At 39.1% G+C, this 24,024-nt stretch overlaps 1 long non-coding RNA gene across 1 annotated transcript in view; it reads right to left on the bottom strand.

Annotated features, from left to right (window-relative positions):
- Positions 1 to 676: 676 nt before the first annotated feature.
- LOC117203879 (uncharacterized) overlaps positions 677 to 24,024 on the bottom strand; it is a 47,617-nt gene continuing 24,269 nt past the window's right edge. The window contains exons 2-4 of the long non-coding RNA XR_004486821.2: positions 15,050 to 15,115; positions 3,109 to 3,184; positions 677 to 775 (exon numbers count right to left, since the gene is read on the bottom strand). This is a non-coding gene — a long non-coding RNA (uncharacterized LOC117203879). The remainder of the gene's footprint in view (positions 776 to 3,108; positions 3,185 to 15,049; positions 15,116 to 24,024) is intronic.

The following is a 24,024-nucleotide window of genomic DNA, read 5'->3' as shown; positions in this document are numbered from 1 at the left end:
ATTGAAATTGTGTCATACTAAAAAGAATCCATGGGTCAAGGTGTGGTACTTCTAAATATAAGATTAAAACCCTAATAAGTGGTCAAATAGCTTCAAAGAATAATTTAATAAAAGTAGCCTGAATTATATCATATTTTATCATGGCTCACAAATTCACAGCAGTGAAAGATACTCTAGAAATGTACACTAGGAATGTTTACCACGTCATCTAATCCAACACTCTCATTTTCTGCCTAAGCAACCTGAGACACAGACTAAGGTCACAAAATTAGCACATAGCAGAAATGGAATCATAACATTGTTCCCTACTAATGTCATCAAATTAGAGAATCATGAAAATTATGGCTCTTAACCTGGCTTGATAATGGTAGTGAAATTTTTTACTTTTTTTTTTTTTTGACTGCCAAAATGAAATATTTGGAAGTTGTAATCCAAAATGAAATATTTGGAAGTGAAGATCATATCCAAGGTGATGGTCACCTTCAGGTAATCCCAGAATAGCCACCACAAACACAGGTAATTGTCACTACATTGGAATACATAAATTAATAAATCTCCAAAGGGGTATATAAAGATTGTGCCCCTGTTTCTTCTATAAAATATCTTTTTCTATGTCCTACAGTCAGAAAGGGTCCTAGAAGGCTAATAGAACACCATTCAGCCAACTTTCTTAATACTTACCAATAGTCTCCTGGGAATAGTAGATAAATACTACAGTTTCCAGACATAATGCAGGCTTTTAGGTCTTTAGAAGATTATAGATGTTCTGTTTAATCTGGAAGCAAAAGCAAGTGGTTACAGTGGTACTTCCATTTCCTCTGCTTAAACAGCACAAAACTGTTCAGATTTGAAATTAGTCTAAATAGGACAAGCTAATCGAACCTAAACTGGAAACCTCACAGACGCACAAATATCGTCATCAGTGGGCAGACCTAAAATCTGGCACTTGAATTCCACTCTCTCACAACATGAACAGTTGGATAAAGAACTAAGAGATCATACTAAGAAGTGCATCATTTAAATGAAACTGCTACCATAATCCTCTCAGTCTGTAGCAACAATGAAAGTTATAAAAATGCTAAATCGCCTTTTTTTTTCTTTTGGTCACTTTTACCAGTGTCCATTAATTTTCATTCTAAAAACCAAATTCAAAAAAAAAATGCAAATAGTGTATTCCAGAAATATATATATTTCTTGGGAATAAAAGGATATCTGTTTCTCATTCTCCAAAGTCAATTTTGGAATCCAAAGTTATTATGGCATAGTGACAATAGGTATCTTTATAATAGCAAGGCTATAATAATACAGAAACCTATAGAGACAATTGGAAAACTACTGTGATTAACAAGTGTTATTGGAACGTCGTTGTCAGTGAAATACTATTTCCTATCATAGTCGCAGGCCCTGATAGTTCATATAGAATCATGTAATAGGCATTATGGAAGGTAGAGAAATAAGTAAGCTGTAACACCAAGCCTTAAATAAAATCTAGAAATTTCATAGCTCCTGATTAAAATGAAAAAACAAAAATAACTAAATATCTGCTTAATTCTTACCCACCTATTTGTTGTTTTATCTTAACTAGAATAAAAAAACGTTTTCCTCCATAAAAAAGAGTTGAAGATGGCTATTAGCTAAAAATTTAATCCAGGAATTACAAATAATCTGCCAAAACTGCACATAGCTCTTTGTGTAGAAAAGGGAGTTGGTATCTGACTCCAGAATGTGTCCCTTTTTTATTCTTGGCCAATCAAAGAGGCACAAAGTGCCTGAGACAGAAAAAAAAAAAAGGAAAAGAATTAACAGTGTTCTGCATGATAATGCCAAAATCGGACTTCATTGTGAAAGTGGCCGCCTTGTAAATTATGGAGGCAAAAAGGAATATATTTCTCTTCCTCCAGTAGGTTTAGAATGTACTGTCTCTGAGAATAAATGTTTATTATTTGGGAAATGTGTCTTGGTGTAAGATTTAGCAGTTACCTTGTACATAGTTGACAAATAAATAAGCATGTCTGAAACTCACGCTGTTGGTAAAAACTCTAAGAGGAGTTGACTTGCAGTGCCCACACATACCCTGCACTATTTCATGAAAGGTGCTTATGTCCCCAGGCTGTCCCTAGAGTGCCAGAGCACTACTAACTGAATAACTTGGAGAAACGTACTACATCTTGATGGTAGGTGTACGAAGAGAGCAGGGTTGCTTACTAAAGGAAGAACAATCTTGATTATAAAGGGTAAAGTTTCCCCAAAGGAAGATAATAATAACAATTACAAAGCTCAGGGCAGCTCATGAAGAAAGGGAAGCTTTTACTATTTGTTGTCATTGTCATTTGTGTTTTTTAAATGCATACCTGAGTAAAGGAGAGTAAAGTTATCAAGTGAGGTATATCTGTGAGTGGACACTTCTATGAAATTATGAAAATGCTTTTCTCTTAAGTTATTGAGAAAGTCCTATTTAGGATATAGTTTATAGTTTCCTTCCCTATATTGTGTTTCTTTTTTTATTGAAGTTTGGATTTTATTTAAACTCATACTACTTTAGTTGTACTTCTATAAAGAGAAAATAGACATGGAAGTGTAAAAGAAAAATTGCACTGGACTGGTTAAACAGGAGGACTTTATTCAAGATTATTGCAGTAGGGGAGAAAGACTACTGAAATAGGGGCGAGAGGTTGAACTCCACTCCGTTGAAACAAAAGGCAGGAGAGTTTTGAAGCACTGGGTGAGCTAGTGGAAAAGTGCTGGAGGACGTTGGTTGGGAGGTTGGTCAATGCGATCAGGCCATCAGTGTTTGATAACTCGTGGTCATTGAAGTTAGATTCCTACCCTCCCACAGAGACTGGCACACAGCGGCACTGGCTTTCTTGATTACATTTCAAAGAAATGGCCCCCAGGTCCTCGAGAAAAACATTCCTGGGTTGTAGAGGATTTACATCTCAAAGGAGCAGAGAAAGAATTTACAATTGCAAGTTTTCTAAAGTGCTCTAAGTAAAGGGAGATCAGGTGCCTAGAGTTAAAAAGAAATCTTTCTAAAGTTGAGTCAAGCTGAGGAGAACCTTAAGGCCATCTCATCAGAAGTAAAGGGAGGTGTGACACACCTTTACATACCTCTCCTTTTTTGAGGTGATTGAATCCAAGAGTTGCAGACAGAAACTAGCATCAAGGTGAGCTTGTCATAATGAGGCTGAAAGGAAGAAAGTACCAGAGGATTATGAAGTAATATTTCATTTGTACCCTAGAAGAAATATAAAATAAATTCTCTTCTTTCTGAATATTATCTAGCAGGCATTAACTCTTGGAAAGGGTATGAAAGAAGGCTGAGAGTTAGGCTATAACAAAATGTCTGTCTTTTTCTGATAATGGAAATAACAGTGGTGTGCTACAGAGAGAAGGGGGTCTCTCCCAACAGAGAGGAATATTTATTTTATCATGAAATTATTTACATATATTGGCCTATGGTTATAATAAAAAGTAGACAAACTTTTTTTTTTTTTTTTTTTTTTTTTTTTTTTTGCGGTACGCGGGCCTCTCACTGTTGTGGCCTCTCCCGTTGCGGAGCACAGGCTCCGGACGCGCAGGCTCAGTGGCCATGGCTCACGGGACCAGCCGCTCTGCGGCATTTGGGATCTTTCCAGACCGGGGCACGAACCCGCGTCCCCTGCATCAGCAGGTGGACTCTCAACCACTGCGCCACCAGGGAAGCCCAAAAGCAGACAAACTTTTGGTTGGTTTTATTACTGTATTGAAATTATCTGCAGATGTGCATTCCTTACTACCTGCACCAGAGACAGACTGCCCCACTCTTGGTTCCTTACCGAGAAATAACAGAGTCATTTACTCAAGAAATAGTTATTGAGGTTCTAATAAAGGTTGATCCCTGTGTTGAATAGAAAGGATGAAAAAATGACCATGAGAAACACTCCTCAGTAAGCTAACTGCATGAAGGATTACAGAAGAGGTAAAGGGTGGTTACAGTTCAGTACGGTAAGTGCTGTGATGAGCGCTCTTGTTACCAAGTCCAAGCTCGTTCTGCTTGCTGCATGACAGGCCAATAAAATGGGAGACCAGGTGCTGGGGCAAGGAATAATGACTTTACTTGGAAAGCCAGGAGTCTGAGAAGATGGCAGACTGATGTCCAGAGAACCATCTTACTGGGGTCTGGATGCTCATTTCTTTTATAGAATAAAGAGCGGGGGAGGTGGAGAGGTAATGTAAAAAGGCCATAAGTTGCTGCAGATATCTCCTGGTTTCAGCCAGGCTCTGGGATGGGATGTGTTAATCTCTTCTTTCCTGCAGCCTTTCACAGGTGGGCTGGGTCAGGATATTTCCTGTGATCTGAACAAAGGTGCTTTAGTTTTACGTTCAGGCATGGAGGGCAGGGTTCTCGGAGATAGGACATTATGTTAACTTTAAGCTATAAGAAACATCCCTTTAGAGATTAACATGTAGCAAAAGCAATAGAATACAAAGGTTAAAGTAAAAGAAACAGATCTAATATAGAGTCAGATTTGTAATTCCCTATTACACTCTGGGAGTACACAAAAAGAGAAGGTATCCTGAAAGAAATAATATTTATTCTCAGGCACAAAAGATGAGTAGGAGGTAGGCATTTGCAAGAAATGGTACACATTCTCCAAAAACCATAATATCAAAAAAAAAGAAAGTAAATAAAACCACCCACAACCAATGTTGTTTACATAAAAGTGGGAGAAAATATGTAAAGCAAGCAGAGCCAGATTTGGAGTCTATATAAGAGCAGAGAGACAGGTCAAGATGGCCCAGGCACCATGAGAGAGTATCAGGATGAAGCCCGGGTGGAACACAGACGAGATTATTCTCAGAAAAGAATTTATCCCCACTCCCAGTATAGAAACCTGCATTGAGAATAGATCTGAGATCTAATAGATCTGGGCAGTAGGAGGAAAGGGCTTGAACGTGTGTACAACCAGACATGGCCATCTTAGGAGAGGCACCTCTTCTGAAAGAGAGGGAACTTGGAAATGGGAGGTATCCCCAAGAAGTTCACTGGTGAAGAGAAAGGAGGAAGCATGATCTGAAAATTGAGTAATACGTTAAGCAAAAGAGCATCACAGATTTAAAAGATATAGCAACATACCACCCTTCACCAAAAATCAAGTCCCATCTATACAAGTCACTGCACTAACTGTACCAACAGTGGGTGCCCTTGAGCTAAGTTAGCTACCAAAACTCCATCATCCTTCTCACCGCCTGCAGAAACACCGGCTACTTGTGCCCAAGAAATGTATTAAACATTTTAAATGAACATAAAAGTTTAGCAGATGCTTTTTTACCCTCTTGTTACAAGGTATCTGGACCCTTGTGTAAATTTATCTCAGGTACACAGATAGGGGATTCATGGATAAAACCCCCTGTATAGTAACTGTTTACCTCAACAAATATTCTTTTAAGCAAGTGAACTCTGTCAATAAATGTGACAATAATATATTGTTACAAATGATAGTTGATAGATCAGTTATAAAGCTCTTGAAATATTAAAAAAAAAAAAAACTTTCAAAAATGAAGTCTCCAGGTCCATTTGGTTTCACTGAATAGTTCTACCAAACTTTTAAAGAAGAATTAACACCAGTTCTACACAATTTCTCCTACAAACACAGAAAGGGAAGACTCCTATTCCTTTTATAAAGCCTGTTTTACTCTGGTTTCAAAGACAGAACAGGCTGGTTCCGGGAAGATGGCGGAAGAGTAAGACGCGGAGATCACCTTCCTCCCCACAGATACACCAGAAATACAGCTACACGTGGAACAACTCCTACAGAACACCTACTGAACGCTGGCAAAAGACCTCAGACCTCCCAAAAGACAAGAAACCCCCCATGTACCTGGGTAGGGCAAAAGAAAAAGAATAAACAGAGACAAAAGGATAGGGACGGGACCTGCACCAGTGGGAGGGAGCTGTGAAGGAGGAAGGTTTCCACGCACTAGAAGCCCCTTCGCAGGTGGAGACTGTGGGTGGCGGAGGGGGAAAGCTTCGGGGCCGCGGACGAGAGCACAGCAACAGGGGTGCAGAGGGCAAAGTGAAGAGATTCCCACACAGAGGATCGGTGCCAACCGGCACTCACCAGCCCGGGAGGCTTGTCTGCTCACCAGCCAGGGCGGGTGGGGCTGGGAGCTGAGGCTCGGGCTTTGGTCGGAGCGCAGGGAGAGGGCTGGGGTTGGCGGCGTGAACACAGCCTGCAGGGGGTTAGTGCACCACGGCTGGCTGAAGAATCAAGAGACTTTTTCTTCCCTCTTTGTTTCCTGGTACGTGAGGAGAGGGGATTAAGGGCACTGCTTAAGAACCTCCAGAGACGGCTAAAAGCGCGGACAGACCCCAGAGACAGGCATGAGACGCTAAGGCTGCTGCTGCCGCCACCAAGGGGCCTGTGTGCGAGCACAGGTCACTCTCCACACCCCACTTCCGGGGAGCCTGTGCAGCCCGCCACTGCCAGGGTCCCGGGATCCAGAGACAACTCCCCCGGGAGAACACACGGCGCGGCTCAGGCTGGTGCAACGTCACGCCGGCCTCTGCCACCGCAGGCTCGCCCCGCACTCCGTGCCACCCCCTCCCCCCGGCCTGAGTGAGCCAGAGCCCCCAAATCAGCTGCTCCTTTAACCTCATCCTGTCTGAGCGAAGAACAGACGCCCTCCGGCGACCTACACGCAGAGGCGGGGCCAAATCCAAAGCTGAGCCCCTGGGAGCTGTGAGAACAAAGAAGAGAAAGGGAAATCTCTCCCAGCAGCCTCAGAAGCAGCGGATTAAAGCTCCACAATCAACTTGATGTACCCTGCATCTGTGGAATACCTGAATAGACAACGAATCATCCCAAATTAAGGAGGTGGGCTTCAAGAGCAAGATCTATGATTTTTTCCCCTTTTCCTTTTTTTGTGAGTGTGTATGTGTATGCTTCTGTGTGAGATTTTGTCTGTATAGCTTTGCTTCCGCCATTTCTTCGAGGGTTCTATCCATCTGTTGTTTTTTTTCTCTTATTTTTTTTTATTTTAATAACTTTATTATATATTATCTTGCTTTATTTTACTTTATCTTCTTTCTTTCTTTTCTTCCTTCCATCCCTCCTTCCTTCCTTCCTTCCTCCCTCCCTCCCTCCCTCCTTTCTTTCTTTCTTTCTACTCCTAATTTTTTCTTTCTACTTTTCCTCTGTTTTATTCTGAGCCATGTGGATGAAAGGCTCTTGGTGCTGCAACGAGGAGACAGTGCTGTGCCTCTGAGGTGGGAGAGCCAACTTCAGGACACTGGTTCACAAGAGACCTCCCAGCTCCAGATAATATCAAATGGCGAAAATCTCCCAGAGATCTGCATCTCAACACCAGCACCCAGCTTCACTCAATGACCAGCAAGCTACAGTGCTGGACATCATATGCCAAACAACCAGCAAGACAGGAACACAACCCCAACCATTAGGAGAGAGGCTGACTAAAATCATAATGAGTCCACAGACACCCCAAAACACACCACCAGACGTGGACCTGCCCACCAGAAAGACAAGATCCAGCCTCATCCACCAGAAACACAGGCACTAGTCCCCTCCACCAGCAAGCCTACACAACCCACTGAAACAACCTTAGCCACTGGGGACAGACACAAAAAACAACGGGAACTACAAACCTGCAGACTGCAAAAAGGAGACCACAAACACAGTAAGATAAGCACAATGAGAAGACAGAAAAACACACAGCAGATGAAGGAGCAAGATAAAAACCCACCAGACCTAACAAATGAAGAGGAAATAGGCAGTCTACCTGAAAAAGAATTCAGAATAATGATAGTAAGATGATCCATAATTTTGGAAATAGAATAGACAAAATGCAAGAAACATTTAACAAGGACGTAGAAGAACTAAAGATGAAACAAACAATGATGAACAACACAATAAATGAAATTAAAAATACTCTAGATGGGATTAATAGCAGAATAACTGAGGCAGAAGACTGAATAAGTGATCTGGAAGATAACATAGTGGAAATAACTACTGCAGAACAGAATAAAGAAAGAAGAATGAAAAGAACTGAGGACAGTCTCAGAGATCTCTGGGACAACATTAAACGCACCAACATTTGAATTATAGGGGTTCCAGTAGAAAAAGAGAAAAAAAAGGGACTGAGAAAATATTTGAAGAGATTATAGTGGAAAACTTCCCTAATATGGGAAAGGAAATAGTTAATCAAGTCCAGGAAACACAAAGAGTCCCATACAGGATAAATCCAAGGAGAAATACGCCAAGACACATATTAATCAAACTGTCAAAAATTAAATACAAAGAAAACATATTAAAAGCAGCAAGGGAAAAACAACAAATAACACACAAGAGAATCCCCATAAGGTTAACGGCTGATCTTTCAGCAGAAACTCTGCAAGCCAGAAGGGAGTGGCAGGACATATTTAAAGTGAGGAAGGAGAAAAACCTGCAAGCAAGACTACTCTACACCCAGCAAGGATCTCATTCAGATTTGATGGAGAAATTAAAACCTTTACACACAAGCAAAAGCTGAGAGAGTTCAGCACCACCAAACCAGCTCTACAACAACTGCTAAAGGAACTTCTCTTGGCAAGAAACACAGGAGAAGGAAAAGACCTACAATAACGAACACAAAACAATTGAGAAAATGGGAATAGGAACATACATATCGATAATTACCTTAAATGTAAATGGACTAAATGCTCCCACCAAAAGACACAGGTTGGCTAAATGGATACAAAAACAAGACCCATATATTTGCTGTCTACAAGAGACCCACTTCAGACCTAGAGAGACATACAGACTGAAAGTAAGGGGATGGAAAAAGATATTTCATGCAAATGGAAACCAAAAGAAAGCTGGAGTAGCAAATCTCATATCAGACGAAATAGATTTTAAAATAAAGACTATAAGAAGAGACAAAGAAGGACACTACATAATGATCAAGGGATCGATCCAAGAAGAAGATATAACAATCGTAGGGCTTCCCTGGTGGCGCAGTCGTTGGGAGTCCGCCTGCCGATGCGAGGAGCGCGGGTTCGTGCCCCGGTCCAGGAGGACCCCACGGGCCGCGGAGCAGCTGGGCCCGTGAGCCATGGCCGCTGGGCCTGTGCGTCCGGAGCCTGTACTCCGCAGCGGGAGAGGCCACAACAGGGAGAGGCCCGCGCAAAAGAAAAAAAAATATATATATATGAAACAATTGTAAATATTTATGCACCCAACATAGGAGCATCTCAATACATAAGGCAAATACTAACAGCCATAAAAGGGGAAATCGACAGTAACACATTCATAGTAGGGGACTTTAACACCCCACTTTCACCAATGGACAGATCATCCAAAATGAAAATAAATAAGAAAACACAAGCTTTAAATGATACATTAAACAAGATGGACTTAATTGATATTTATAGGACATTCCATCCAAAAACAACAGAATACACATTTTTCTCAAGTGCTCATGGAACATTCTCCAGGATAGATCATATCTTGGGTCACAAATCAAGCCTTGGTAAATTTAAGAAAACTGAAATTGTATCAAGTATCTTTTCCAACCACAACGCTATGAGACTAGATATCAATTACAGGAAAAGACCTGTAAAAAATACAAACACATGGAGGCTAAACAATATACTACTAAAAAATGAAGTGATCACTGAAGAAATCAAAGAGGAAATCAAAAAATACCTAGAGACAAATGACAATGGAGACATGACAACCCAAAATCTATGGGATGCAGCAAAAGCAGTTCTAAGAGGGAAGTTTATAGCAATACAATCCTACCTTAAGAAACAGGAAACATATCGAATAAACAACCTAACCTTGCACCTAAAGCAATTAGAGAAAGAAGAACAAAAAAACCCCAAAGTGAGCAGAAGGAAAGAAATCATAAAAATCAGATCAGAAATAAATGAAAAAGAAATGAAGGAAATGATAGCAAAGGTCAATAAAAGTAAAAGCTGGTTCTTTGAGAAGATAAACGAAATTGATAAACCATTAGCCAGACTCATCAAGGAAAAAAGGGAAAAGACTCAAATCCATAGAATTAGAAATGAAAAAGGAGAAGTAACAACTGACATTGCAGAAATACAAAGGATCATGAGAGATTACTACAAGCAACTCTATGCCAATAAAATGGACAACCTGGAAGAAATGGACAAATCTTAGAAATGCACAACCTGCCAAGACTGAATCAGGAAGAAATAGAAAATATGAACAGACCAATCACAAGCACTGAAATTGAAACTGTGATTAAAAATCTTCCAACAAACAAAAGCCCAGGACCAGATGGCTTCACAGGTGAATTCTATCAAACATTTAGAGAAGAGCTAACACCTATCCTTCTCAAACTCTTCCAAAATATAGCAGAGGGAGGAACACTCCCAAACTCCTTCTACGAGGCCACCATCACCCTGATACCAAAACCAGACAAGGATATCACAAAGAAAACTACAGGCCCATATCACTGATGAGCATAGATGCAAAAATCCTCAACAAAATACTAGCAAACAGAATCCAACAGCACATTAAAAGGATCATACACCATGATCAAGTGGGGTTTATTCCAGGAATGCAAGGATTCTTCAATATACGCAAATCGATCAACGTGATACACCATATTAACAAACTGAAGGAGAAAAACCATATGATCATCTCAATTGATGCAGAGAAAGCTTTTGACAAAATTCAACACCCATTTATGATAAAAACCCTGCAGTAAGTAGGCATAGAGGGAACTTTCCTCAACATAATAAAGGCCATATATGACAAACCCACAGCCAACATCATCCTCAATGGTGAAAAACTGAAACCATTTCCACTAAGGTCAGGAATAAGACAAGGTTGCCCACTCTCACCACTCTTATTCAATACAGTTTTGGAAGTTTTAGCCACAGCAATCAGAGAAGAAAAGGAAATAAAAGGAATCCAAATCGGAAAAGAAGAAGTAAAGCTGTCACTGTTTGCAGATGACATGATACTATACATGGAGAATCCTAAAGATGCTACCAGAAAACTACTAGAGCTAATCAATGAAGTTGGTAAAGCTGCAGGATACAAAATTAATGCACAGAAATCTCTTGCATTCCTATACACTAATGATGAAAAATCTCAAAGTGAAATCAAGAAAACACTCCCATTTACCATTGCAACAAAAAGAATAAAATATCTAGGAATAAACCTACCTAAGGAGACAAAAGACCTGTATGCAGAAAATTATAAGACACTGATGAAAGGAATTAAAGATGATACAAATAGATGGAGAGATATACCATGTTCTTGGATTGGAAGAATCAACATTGTGAAAATGACTCTACTACCCAAAGCAATCTACAGATTCAATGCAATCCCTATCAAACTACCACTGGCATTTTTCACAGAACTAGAACAAAAAATTGCACAATTTGTATGGAAACACAAAAGACCCCGAATAGCCAAAGCAATCTTGAGAAAGAAAAACGGAGCTGGAGGAATCAGGCTCCCTGACTTCAGACTATACTACAAAGCTACAGTAATCAAGACAGTATGGTACTGGCACAAAAACAGAAAGATAGATCGATGGAACAGGATAGAAAGCCCAGAGATAAACCCACGCACATAGGGTCACCTTATCTTTGATAAAGGAGGCAGGAATGTACAGTGGAGAAAGGACAGCCTCTTCAATAAGTGGTGCTGGGAAAACTGGACAGGTACATGTAAAAGTATGAGATTAGATCACTCCCTAACACCATACACAAAAATAAGCTCAAAATGGATTAAAGACCTAAATGTAAGGCCAGAAACTATCAAACTCTTAGAGGAAAACATAGGCAGGGCACTCTATGACATAAATCACAGCAAGACCCTTTTTGACCCACCTCCTAGAGAAATGGAAATAAAAACAAAAATAAACAAATGGGACCTAATGAAACTTCAAAGCTTTTGCACAGCAAAGGAAACCATAAACAAGACCAAAAGACAACCCTCAGAATGGGAGAAAATATTTGCAAATGAAGCAACTGACAAAGGATTTATTTCCAAAATTTACAAGCAGCTCATGCAGCTCAATAACAAAAAATCAAACAACCCAATCCAAAAATGGGCAGAAGACCTAAATAGACATTTCTCCAAAGAAGATATACAGACTGCCAACAAACCCATGAATGAATGCTCAACATCATTAATCATTAGAGAAATGCAAATCAAAACTACAATGAGATATCATCTCACACCAGTCAGAATGGCCATCATCACAATATCGAAAAACAATAAATGCTGGAGAGGGTATGGAGAAAAGGGAACACTCCTGCACTACTGGTGGGAATGTGAATTGTTAATGCCACTATGGAGAACAGTATGGAGGTTCCTTAAAAAACTACAAATAGAACTACCATATGACCCAGCAATCCCACTACTGGGCATATACCCTGAGAAAACCATAATTCAAAAAGAGTCATGTACCAAAATGTTCACTGCAGCTCTATTTACAATAGCCCGGATATGGAAACAACCTAAGTGCCCATCATCGGAGGAATGGATAAAGAAGATGTGGCACATATATACATTGGAATATTACTCAGCCATAAAAAGAAACGAAATTGAGCTCTTTGTAATGAGGTGGATAGACCTAGAGTCTGTTATAGAGAGTGAAGTAAGTCAGAAAGAGAAAGACAAATACTGTATGCTAACACATATATATGGAATTTAAGAGGAAAAAAATGTCATGAAGAACCTAGGGGTAAGACAGGAATAAAGACACAGACCTACTGGAGAACGGACTTGAGGATATGGGGAGGGGGAAGGGTAAGGTGTGACAAAGCGAGAGAGAGGCATGGACATATATACACTACCAAACGTAAGGTAGATTGCTAGTGGGAAGCAGCCGCATAGCACAGGGAGATCAGCTTGGTGCTTTGTGACCGCCTGGAGGGGTGGGATAGGGAGGGTGGGAGGGAGGGAGACGCAAGAGGGAAGAGATATGGGAACATATGTATATGTATAACTAATTCACTTTTTTATAAAGCAGAAACTAACACACCATTGTAAAGCAATTACACCCTAATAAAGATGTTAAAAAAAAAAAAAAGAAATGAATGCTTTTCCTCTTGACCTCAAGTTTACTGACTCCCTGGTTTTGTTTGTTTTAGGAACAGACAAAATGGCCTAATTTCTCAGAAAATACAAACTACCAAAATTCACCCAAGATGAAATAGATAATTCGAATAGCCCTTTACTATTAAAGAAATTGAGTTCATAATTTTAAACCTCCCAAAAGAAGTCTTCAGAAGTTCCATTTACTGCTTTAACTACAGTCGTCAACCTGCTGTTTCCTGCCTTAGCACTCAGTTCACTTCCATCGTAACACACGTCATAGTTTGTAATTATGCCTTTTTTTTTTTTTTTGGTTTAAGTCTTTAAAGTCTCCCTTCCATTGGAGTGCCAACACCGTAAGGACAGGGAAAAGAAGCTACTGGTTTTTGTTTTTTCATTATTAAAACCAAATAATCAGCACCTAGAACGGCATAGAAGAAAGAGCAGATGAGAGGCAGTGAAGAAGTTAGAACTTGCAGTGAAAATTTTCAGGTTTTTCTACCATATTACTCTTGGAACCTGTAAATAATCCATCAAGAGACTGCCTCTTTATTATTTATGCTTAATCTCTCACTTGTCAAACTGATTCTTTTTCATCTCCCCTCTTTCCATTTACCATTGAGGGGACTATGGAGAAGACACAGAAGAATTCAGCCCTAGGTCCTAAGCGTTAGTGGTGTGCGGAAGCCCACTCCCACCAGCCTGCTAGAGGGCATTGTTTGTTTCTCTTCTTAACTCTTCCTTCAGTGACATCACGTTGGTAGCTTCTAATTGGCCATGGTGGGAGTATTTATACCACAGAAATTAATAAACACTACAAATCAGGGCTTTTTTTCCTCTAAAGAACTAGTTGTTAAAATTTACCAGCATACCACTGAAACTTCTGGTCTATAGCTAAGAAATTAAATACAAATTATTACATGAAACAGATTTGAAAGTGAAGCAGGAATAGGTTAGAGAAGAGTGGAAGAAAAATTTAATAATAATTGAGCTCCCATATATTTTCTAATTTAAACCTCTCAATAACCCTGATAAATAGATATTATTGTTATTATTCCTAACTAGATATTGGGAATCTAAGACTCAAAGGAGATAGTATTTTAAGATTTTAACATGGTAGATTATGGAGTTAAAATTTAAAGTCAAGTCTTTCTCCCATGCCTTTGATCTTTCCATATATTATGCTTACTAATAAGCAATAACAACAACAACACTCTTTGCTATTTGAAAATACTTAAGAGATACAAGCCTCCAGATTTACCTTTTCAAAAATCAGATTCAGAAATGTTAAAGGAATTCATTCAATAGTGATAAAGTGAACCATTTACAGATACCAAATGCATACTTTTTTTGTTATTCATTATTATAAATTAAAGGATAAACAAATCTCTGAATCTAATTTGGAAGTTTTAGATACATTTTTTTTCTTTTTCAAAAAACTTTCTTTTCTTTTCTTGTTTTCTTCATCTTAACAGCAAAATAGTCCCATAAAGCAAACTTTTTTTTTTTTTTTTTTTTTTGCCTGTGCTGCCCAGCTTGTGAGATCTTAGTTACCAGACCAGGGATTGAACCGGGCATTCAGCAGTGAAAGAGCGGAGTCCTACCCACTGGACTGTTGGGGAATTCCCCGTAAATGAAACTTGATTTGAGGTTTGAAGATGTATAGGTGGTACTGAAACATGATTCAAAAGTTTCACAATTCAGAGAAATGCAGACCTTGACAGAAATAAATAAGAACACTTAAGTTAGAAGAGTCAAACCAAACCATAGAATCTTAACAGAATAACAAAAATTAGATAAAGGCTAAACTGAGGCCATTGGTCCCATTAATGAACTTTGATATCTCAGTCATAAAATGCATGATTTAAAGTAATCAATCGTAAAATACATATTGAAAACTACAATACAGTCAGATAGAAAGCTATCTAGTAAGAACATGTAAAATATCAATAACTTGGCAGTTATATATGAAGGGAGATACTTACAGGGTACTGACCATATTTCATGGAGTTTAATTGACCCACCACAAAGTTGGAGCTTCAGGGTGTTATCTACATTGTGATGGATGCCAGTAGACAGCAGAAATATAAACCTGTTTTTTCAGCCCATTCATTTTCTTTAAAATGTGGCAATATTAAACTGAATGAAAAAAATCATAACAGAATTTCTAAAATTCTTCTACAATAAGACAGGTTTAGCAAAGATAATCCTCAATAAATAATCTCAAAGAAGAAAGGCTGAACTACTTACAATAGCCAAGGCATGGAAACAACCTAAATGTCCATCGACAGATGAATGGGTAAAGAAAATATGATATGTATATACATACTATGGAATATTACTCAGCCATAAAAAAGAATTAAATAATGCCATTTGCAGCAACATGGATGGACCTAGAGATTATCATACCAAGTGAAGTAAACCAGACAAAGACAAATATCATATATCACTTATATGTGGAATCTAAAAAAAATGATACAAATGAACTTATTTACAAAACAGAAATAGACCCACAGACATCGAAAACAAACTTACGTTGTAAAAGGGGAAAGTGGGAGGGGAGGAATAAATTAGGAGTTCAGAATTAACATATACACACTACTATATATAAAATAGATAACCAACAAGGACCAACTGTATAGCATATGGAAGAATACTCAATATTTTATAATGATCTATATGGAAAAGAATCTAAAAAAGAATATTTATAACTGAATCACTGTGCTGTACACCTGAAACTAACAAACACAACACTGTAAATCAACTATACTTCAATAAAAAAATTAACTAAAAAAAAAAGGACTGAACTATCACATCAATGAATGGAGCTGCTTAAATGATGAACAATTTAAAAAGTGTAGTCCACAGGGATAAGAAGGTATAGTAGACCATTCACAAGCCGAAAGAATTCTGTTAGAATGTTAGAGCAAGCCAGGCAGTAGATGAGCATCTTTTTAATGGGAAATCTCAACCAAGTAACATAAACTATTGATCAGATGGCAAACTGATCTGAAGGAAAATCATTTCTATATATCTTACTCCTTGCATAAATTCAATACTGAAAAATATCAAAGCAACTAAGCTTACTGGCATATGTAAGTGGTAAAAGAATAAAACAACTTGGGCCAATATGCCAGTTTTAAGCATCGCTCCACTTAACATCCATTCTTCAACTCTTCAATACCTAATCACTGTACAAAGCGGTAATAATTTGTGTCGCCAAACAATGATGCTTATGATCCAAAGAAATTTAAGCTGATATCCCAAGGTACCCTTATAAATACCTTGTTCCTTCTGTTTCCTAAAATACTTAATATTCAAACAAGTTCAATTTAGCCAGGCAAAACTTGTACTAGCCAAATATTTTTTTAAAAAAACACTCAGCATATGGAAAATGAATTTGAATTTGAGAGAGATAGTGACAGTTGCTGTGTTTGTAGATTTATCAGTAGTACACAGCACAATAAACCATCCAAACCTATATGCCAAATTCTCTGATATGATGAATGACAATCATTTAGTAGCGTTAACCTAAAGACTTTTTTAAACCAAGAGTAGGGTAATAACTTGAGCTGTTTTTTAAGTGAAGAAAAAAAGATTGTAGCAATCTATGGTCTTTCCCTCTTTTCTTGTTCTTCTTTTTTTTAATTCTCCTCTCTCTCTCTCACTCTCATTCCTTTTTATAACTGAATTCTGAAATAGCAGAATGTTCAGAGCAGAATTTAGATGCTCATTTACATACATTTGCATCACGAGGAAGAATTTCACTATCAAATCAACAAATTAATACAATATTCTTCCTATATTGTATGCTGCAATAAGAGCCTATACTGTAAGATTAAAAAATATATATTAGTAAGTGTCACTGAACAGAGTCACTGACAAATCAGTTAAAACTTAACTTTTGGGACTTCCCTGGTGGTGCACTGGTTAAGAGTCTCCCTGCCAATGCACGGGACACGGGTTCAATCCTTGGTCTCGGAAAATCCCACATGCCGCGGAGCAACTAAGCCCGTGCACCGCAACTACTGAGCCCGTGTGCCACAACTACTGAGCCTGCGCACTAGAGCCCACAAGCCACAACTACTGAGCCCGTGCACCACAACTACTGATCCTGTGTGCTAGAGCCCACATGCCGCAACTACTGAGGCTAAGCACTGCAACTACTGAAGCCCACGTGCCTAGAGCCTATGCTCAGCAGCAAGAGAAGCTACCGCAATGAGAAGCCCGTGCATGACAATGAAGAGTAGCCCCCGCTCGCTGCAACTAGAGAAAGCCCACATGCAGCAACAAAGACCCAATGCAGCCTAAAAAAAACACCTAACTCTGTGATGAGGCATCATAGGACATTTGCTTTTAAAAAGAACAAAACTAAACTAAACTTTTATTAGATCCAAATGAAACTCCTGTTTCCTCAGGTATAACGCATTGTTTGGTGAGAGTTTTAACCCAATGTCAGATAAGTTTAACAAGATGGAATTCTCAGGACAGAGAGAGAATCCAGCATTAAGGGAAACTCTGACAATCTTATGTGTGCTTCTGTGTTTACAGAGTATATCTGCAGAGTATGAAAATAAATTGCAGACCAAAAGAATATCTTATGTTTTATAGGCTCTGAAATGGTCCTTTCTTTACTCCTCAGGAAATAATCCTAAATGATGCCTTTATGCCATACTAGTACATTAAATGCAAAGATATTTTGTAGTAGTAGTAAGAAATTCGTAGAAATCAAACTGATGATTTGCTGCAGTTCAATTCAGTTGTTAGTCCAAATGACAAGACTAAAAACAACATGCCATTAAATTGCTGGGACAACTATTAAAGGGCTCTGGATTTTAAATTTTAATACCAATTTTGAAATGCAGTTGATGAGGATTTTCTTCAAATCACACAATAAACCCGGTTTCATTAGTCTTGTAACTTTTCTAGAGGAGGAGGGGCAGAAAGAGGAGAGGAAAGGGAATGGAAACGTTGCCTGGAACATACAAATGGACTTTGGGGGACATTCTGTGAGTTCAGAAAGCAAGAATTATAGATTCACAAAGCCCTGACCCAGCAATGAAAATAGCACTTCCCTGGAAGAAGTGAAGTATTTGCAACGCAGCAGGTAAAATAGAATGTCTCCTTTGTCTAACTGCATGGGTCTGTGGGTAATAGATGATTGACCAAGTATCCATGCTCCACCGTATTTCTCACTGTCCCTAGCCCCTCTCACTGTTAGTTGGAGGTCACACGACTAGTGCAGGATAAGGGTAGGTGAAAGGAAATGATGTACGAGGCTTCCAGGCTGGAGCAATTAAGAACTAGCGTGCTTTCCCCATCGACTTCTTCCCTTCAGTAGCAAGGAAAGAGGGAAGCTCCCGCTTTGCATGTTTCTAGTGGTGTGACTACAAGAGGGAGAAGGGCTGCTCAGCCACATCCCAGTCTAATCGGAGAGAAAATTGTATGTTTATTATGTTAAGCCACTGAGATTTCTGGGTTTATTTCTTGCCACATCATATACTAGCCTACCCTAACTAATACAGCCTGAAAAATTAGAAACCGTTGATATGAATCAGTTCACAAATTCAGATGTTTAAGAAATAGATCTTTATTTTCTATAGCTTTATTTTCCATAGCTTCATTTATGTTCAAGCCCCCTGCCCATCACGCTAGGCATGTAAGAAACTTGAATATCAGTCTTTCTTGAGGTTCATCCCCTCCTTCCTCCTCACTGCCTCTGTCCAAGGCCTCTATTTAAGCTACTTGGGCTTGCAGAGGGTATTCAGAAGTCACCTACATCCTGAGTCCTTTATCACCCCATGCTATGTCACAGGGGCCAACCTCAAAGCCAACGTAACCTTTTAGGTCCACATGTTCCCTCCCTATCTAGTATTTCTTTATTTGTTTGGCCACATTTGACTCTCCCTTTTAGGCTGCCCCGATCCTCTGCCAGAACAGTCTGCCCATGGACCCTCTGACAGTGATAGGATTCCGTCTTTGGCATCATGGCATGTCCCCGACATGGCTGTCAGTCCCACGTGCATGACTCCTCTCCTTGTCTCTCCTACTTTCCTCCACACAGCTTGGGAGGCATTTATTCTTTGTCCAGGAAAAGTTACTGTCCTTTCATAACTGAATGAAACACATTATCCATTCCCCAAACTATTTCTCTACACTACTCTAGGACTTACAATTTTGAAATCAGAAACAGAGCCAACTGCTTGAAAGCAGGGAATGGAAAAGGGTAGAAATAGCAGCTGAGGGAAAAAAATAAACAAACATAGATTAGGATTTCTAAAAATGCTATGTTGCTAAACAGTTCATGAATTACTTCATTTTTCTTATTTCCTAGAAGGGATTTTTATGTTAAGTGCATATATTGACGTGCATTTTGGCCTTAATATGTGTTTGTCTTATTCTCACTCATGCTTTTCACCCTCTTACATCCAGCCAAATTAATTATTTTATTGTTTCATATAAATGCCCCCTGAAAATCACCTTGATCTTTGGTTGTGTTGCCCCTTTCCCATTCCAAATATATCTGTATTCCAAGGCCTAACTCAAAGGCCATTATCTACTAAAGACCTTCCCTGATATTCTCTAATAGAAACAGCCCACCTTTTTGAACAGAGCACTTTGTGTTTCGAGTGTGTGTCAAACTGAGTGACACTGAGCAAATTACTTCCTAACCCCTCATTTGTAAAAGATGGATAATAAATGTCTACTCTATGACATTGTTGACAGGATTAAATAAATAGGGACTTATTGTTTAGACAGTCCTGGGCTACAGTAGGCATTCAATACATGGCAGCCATTAACATAATGATATTAACAATATGAAATAATGTTTTATGATATTTATCTTTTAATTTTTCTTATGGTAAGGTTTCACCTTTTGATCATACTCTTGAAGAATTTACTCTATCTAGGAATATATATTGCCATGATTCAACATAGCAATCCATAACTGGTTATTTATTGAATAAATGAATCAATGAATGAATAAATCAAGAGGATAATTCAGTGATGGGGTTTAGCTCCGTGCTATGGTGTGACTCAAAGTAACAGAATTTAGGTCTCTATCCATTGTTCCTCTGAAGTAGCCCCTTTCCAAAAGCATGATTAGCCACCAACATATTCACTGTCTCTAATCACTGAATAATCCTACTTGCCAAAAAGTCTACATTTTTGCATGAAACCAGCCACCACCCTGAGGTGTTCAATTATCTTCTTCTCTGACCACTCACCATCAAGAATCCAAACCTCAGAGATCCCCTTCACCTGTTCTATGCACCCCCTAATATGACCTCACCAGCCATTTATTCTCCAGCTCCCAAGGCTCTTGGCTATGTTTTTGAAGCTCTGAAGATATTAACAGTAAGTGTGCCTATATTCTCAACCTGTTCTCTTAATAGTTTCTTTACCTTCTGGTTTTGACAGAAATGTGACTGTCCCCTGAGTAGAGGGACCTTACATACCCTTTAGGTAAAGGTGGGTTTTTTTCCTTATTCATACGTCATGTAGTTCAGGGAGATAAGAGGAATATCTTTTTATTAGGTGACCATTTAAAATTAGAACATTTTTAAAAATAAAGAGAGGTACTAAAAATCATACCAAGATAATAGGCATATGGGCTTCCCTGGTGGCACAGTGGTTGAGAGTCTGCCTGCCGATGCAGGGGACACGGGTTCGTGCCCCGGTCCGGGAAGATCCCACATGCCGCGGAGCGGCTGGGCCCGTGAGCCATGGCCGCTGAGCCTGCACGTCCGGAGCATGTGCTCCACAACGGGAGAGGCCACAACACTGAGAGCCCCACGTACCGCAAAAAAAAAAAAAAAAAAAAAAAAGATAATAGGCATAAAGTAGGACTGTCTTGGGTAGTTATCCACCATTGTCACTTTCAAACTATTTCTGTCCTCAGCCTTCAATAATTTTGTTTTCTCTGATATATGTGTCATGTTTTGACAACCCTCTACCTCTCCTAGGTTTTCTCTTTCTTGAAACTACCAGTTTCTCTTCCTTGTATTAAGCCCTGCAACATAATTCCTGATTCATTCAGCAGCTCTCTCACTACCTTCCTTTCCTCCATGACTCCTGTCAAAATCACAACACCCTGAATTCCAACTTCCTTGACATCCTTATCTCCACTGATCCTTTTCTTCAGTTCAAACTTACCGTGCCACTCACATGAGCAGATACTAGACCTAGGATTCACCAATAACACACATCAGCTACAAGTATGGGTATGGGTTTCCAACATTCCATTACCCTCCTCTCCTTTCAGATCACTTACACTAGTATTCCTAGTCCAGAAATGATCTCCTTTTGTGAGAAGCAGAATCCACTTCTTCACTATCCAACCACCTATTCTTATTTATACTTCTCTCCTATCTATACTGGCTCCAAGGTCTAGCGTTTTATCCACTCTTTCACAAGGCATGCTAAACCAACTCAACCCTTATTTCCCTCCATTGTATATACCTAGAAAATCCCCAACTCAGATTAAATTATAAAAATCTATTACTGTGCTCAAGATACTGAATATAGCCTTAGGAAATCGAAAACAAATTATTCTGATAGGTCTTCCTCCTTCAAATTTATGACTGAAAAACTCAAATGGACATCCGAACTTTCATTGTCCTGAAACCGTATAACCCAGATTGGGACTTGAACCCACGGTCTTTTAACATCTTTATTGGAGTATAATTGCTTTACACTGTTGTGTTAGTTTCTACTGTATAACAAAGTGAATCAGCTATGCATATACATATATCCCCATATCCCCTCCCTCTTGTGTCTCCCTCCCACCCTCCCTATCCCACCCCTCTAGGTGGTCACAAAGCACTGAGCTGATCTCCCTGTGCTATGCGGCTGCTTCCCACTAGCTATCTATTTTACATTTGGTAGTGTATATATGTCCATGCCACTCTCTCACTTTCTCCCAGCTTACCCTTCCCCCTCCCCGTGTCCTCAAGTCCATTCTCTACGTCTGCATCTTTATTCCTGTCCTGCCCCTAGGTTCTTCAGAACCATTTTTTTTTTCTTAGATTCCATACATATGTGTTAGCATACAGTATTTGTTTTGCTCCTTCTGACTTACTTCACTCTGTAAGACAGACTCTAGGTCCATCCACCTCACTACAAATAATTCAATTTCGTTTCTTTTTATGGCTGAGTAATATTCCATTGTATATATGTGCCACATCTTCTTTATCCATTCATCTGTTGATGGACACTTAGGTTGCTTCCATGTCCTGGCTATTGTCAATAGTGCTGCAGTGAACATTGTGGTACATGACTCTTTTTGAATTATGGTTTTCTCAGAGTATATGCTCAGTAGTGGGATTGCTGGGTCGTATGGTAGTTCTATTTTTAATTTTTAAGGAACCTCCATATTGTTCTCCATAGCGGCTGTATCAATTTACATTCCCACCAAGAGTGCAAGAGGGTTCCCTTTTCTCCACACCCTCTCCAGGATTTATTGTTTGTAGATTTTTTGATGATGGCCATTCTGACTGGTGTGAGGTGATACTTAATTGTAGTTTTAATTTGCATTTCTCTAATGATTAGTGATGTTGAGCATCCTTTCATGTGTTTGTTGGCCATCTGTATATCTTCTTTGGAAAAATGTCTATTTAGGTCTTCTGCCTGTTTTTGGATTGGGTTGTTTGTTTTCTTTGATATTGAGCTGCATGAGCTGCTTGTATATTTTGGAGATTAGTCCTTTGTCACTTGCTTCATTTGCAAATATTTCTCCCATTCTGAGGGTTGTCTTTTTGTCTTGTTTATGGTTTCCTTTGCTGAACCCACAGTCTTTTAACTGAGATCACATACCCAGTCTCAAGACTTAATGAAGCTCAGGTTCCTGATGTCTCATAGCAGAAAGAATTCAGTGAGAGACAAAGTGATAGGTAAGAAGTGGATTTATTTAGAGAGAAACACACTCCACAGAGTATGGGCCATCCCAGAAGGTGACAGGTGCCAAAATATGGTGTGGTTAGTTTCTATGGGCTGGGTAATTTTATCGGCTAATGCATAGGAGGATTATTCCAACTATTTGGGGGAAGGGGCAGGGATTTCCCAGAACTGGGCTACCGCCCACTTTTTGGCCTTTTCTGGTTAGCCTCAGAACTGTCATGGCACTGATGAGTGTGTCATTTAGCATGCTGATGTGTTACAATGAGCGTATAATAAGGCTCAAGGTACACCAGCAGTCAAATCTTCCGCCATCTTGGACCTAGTTGGTTCTAACCAGTTTTTGTCATGTCCCATGGCTATGTCATTCTCTTAAAGGTTGTGCCCTGCCCTCTTCCCTCCTGTTTCAGTCCTATAATATATCCTGGGTAGTTCTCACTCTTTATCGTGACTATTTTACACTCTCTCCTCTAATCTAGCATAATTCTATAACTGACTCCTAGGCAACAAATGACCTAGCCATAAATCTCATACAGAAAATCTATCCAATACTTCATTTTTTTCTTTACTAATTACCTTAACCTACCTGATAGTTCTACGTATTTTTCCTTCTGTTAAAATTGAAAAATCCTGCTGACATTTTCTAATGCCACTCTTTTTTATTGTAATAGTTTCCTTTCATAACTGGTTTGTCAGGACACCCCCAGTTTCTGTTTCTGGATCCTTGACTTTTGTGCCTGTTGTAAACACTGAAACATTGACGGACTCCTTTTTCTGCGCTTGCTACCTCCATCTATAATCTATACCCTCCCTCAAAGTGATCTCATTCAGTCTCTACATTGAGAACTTGGAAATTTTTCTCTCTAAAATCACTTCTGCTTCCATATTCGTATCATATCATCTCCATAAATTCAATGCTTATTCCTTACTTTGCAATATAAATTTGCAATATAAATCTTCATTTGGCATTAATGTCATTGAAAACTTAAAATAGTCAAACAGAACTATTGATTCTTTTTGCTCATGAGTATATACCATCCCATTCTCAAGTCTTCATTGTTAC

The sequence above is a fragment of the Orcinus orca genome, chromosome 6 (assembly GCF_937001465.1).
Source record: "Orcinus orca chromosome 6, mOrcOrc1.1, whole genome shotgun sequence".
Lineage (NCBI taxonomy): Eukaryota > Metazoa > Chordata > Mammalia > Artiodactyla > Delphinidae > Orcinus > Orcinus orca.
The sequence above is the reverse complement of the archived record's forward strand: the minus strand, read 5'-3'. Positions and strand labels throughout refer to the sequence as shown.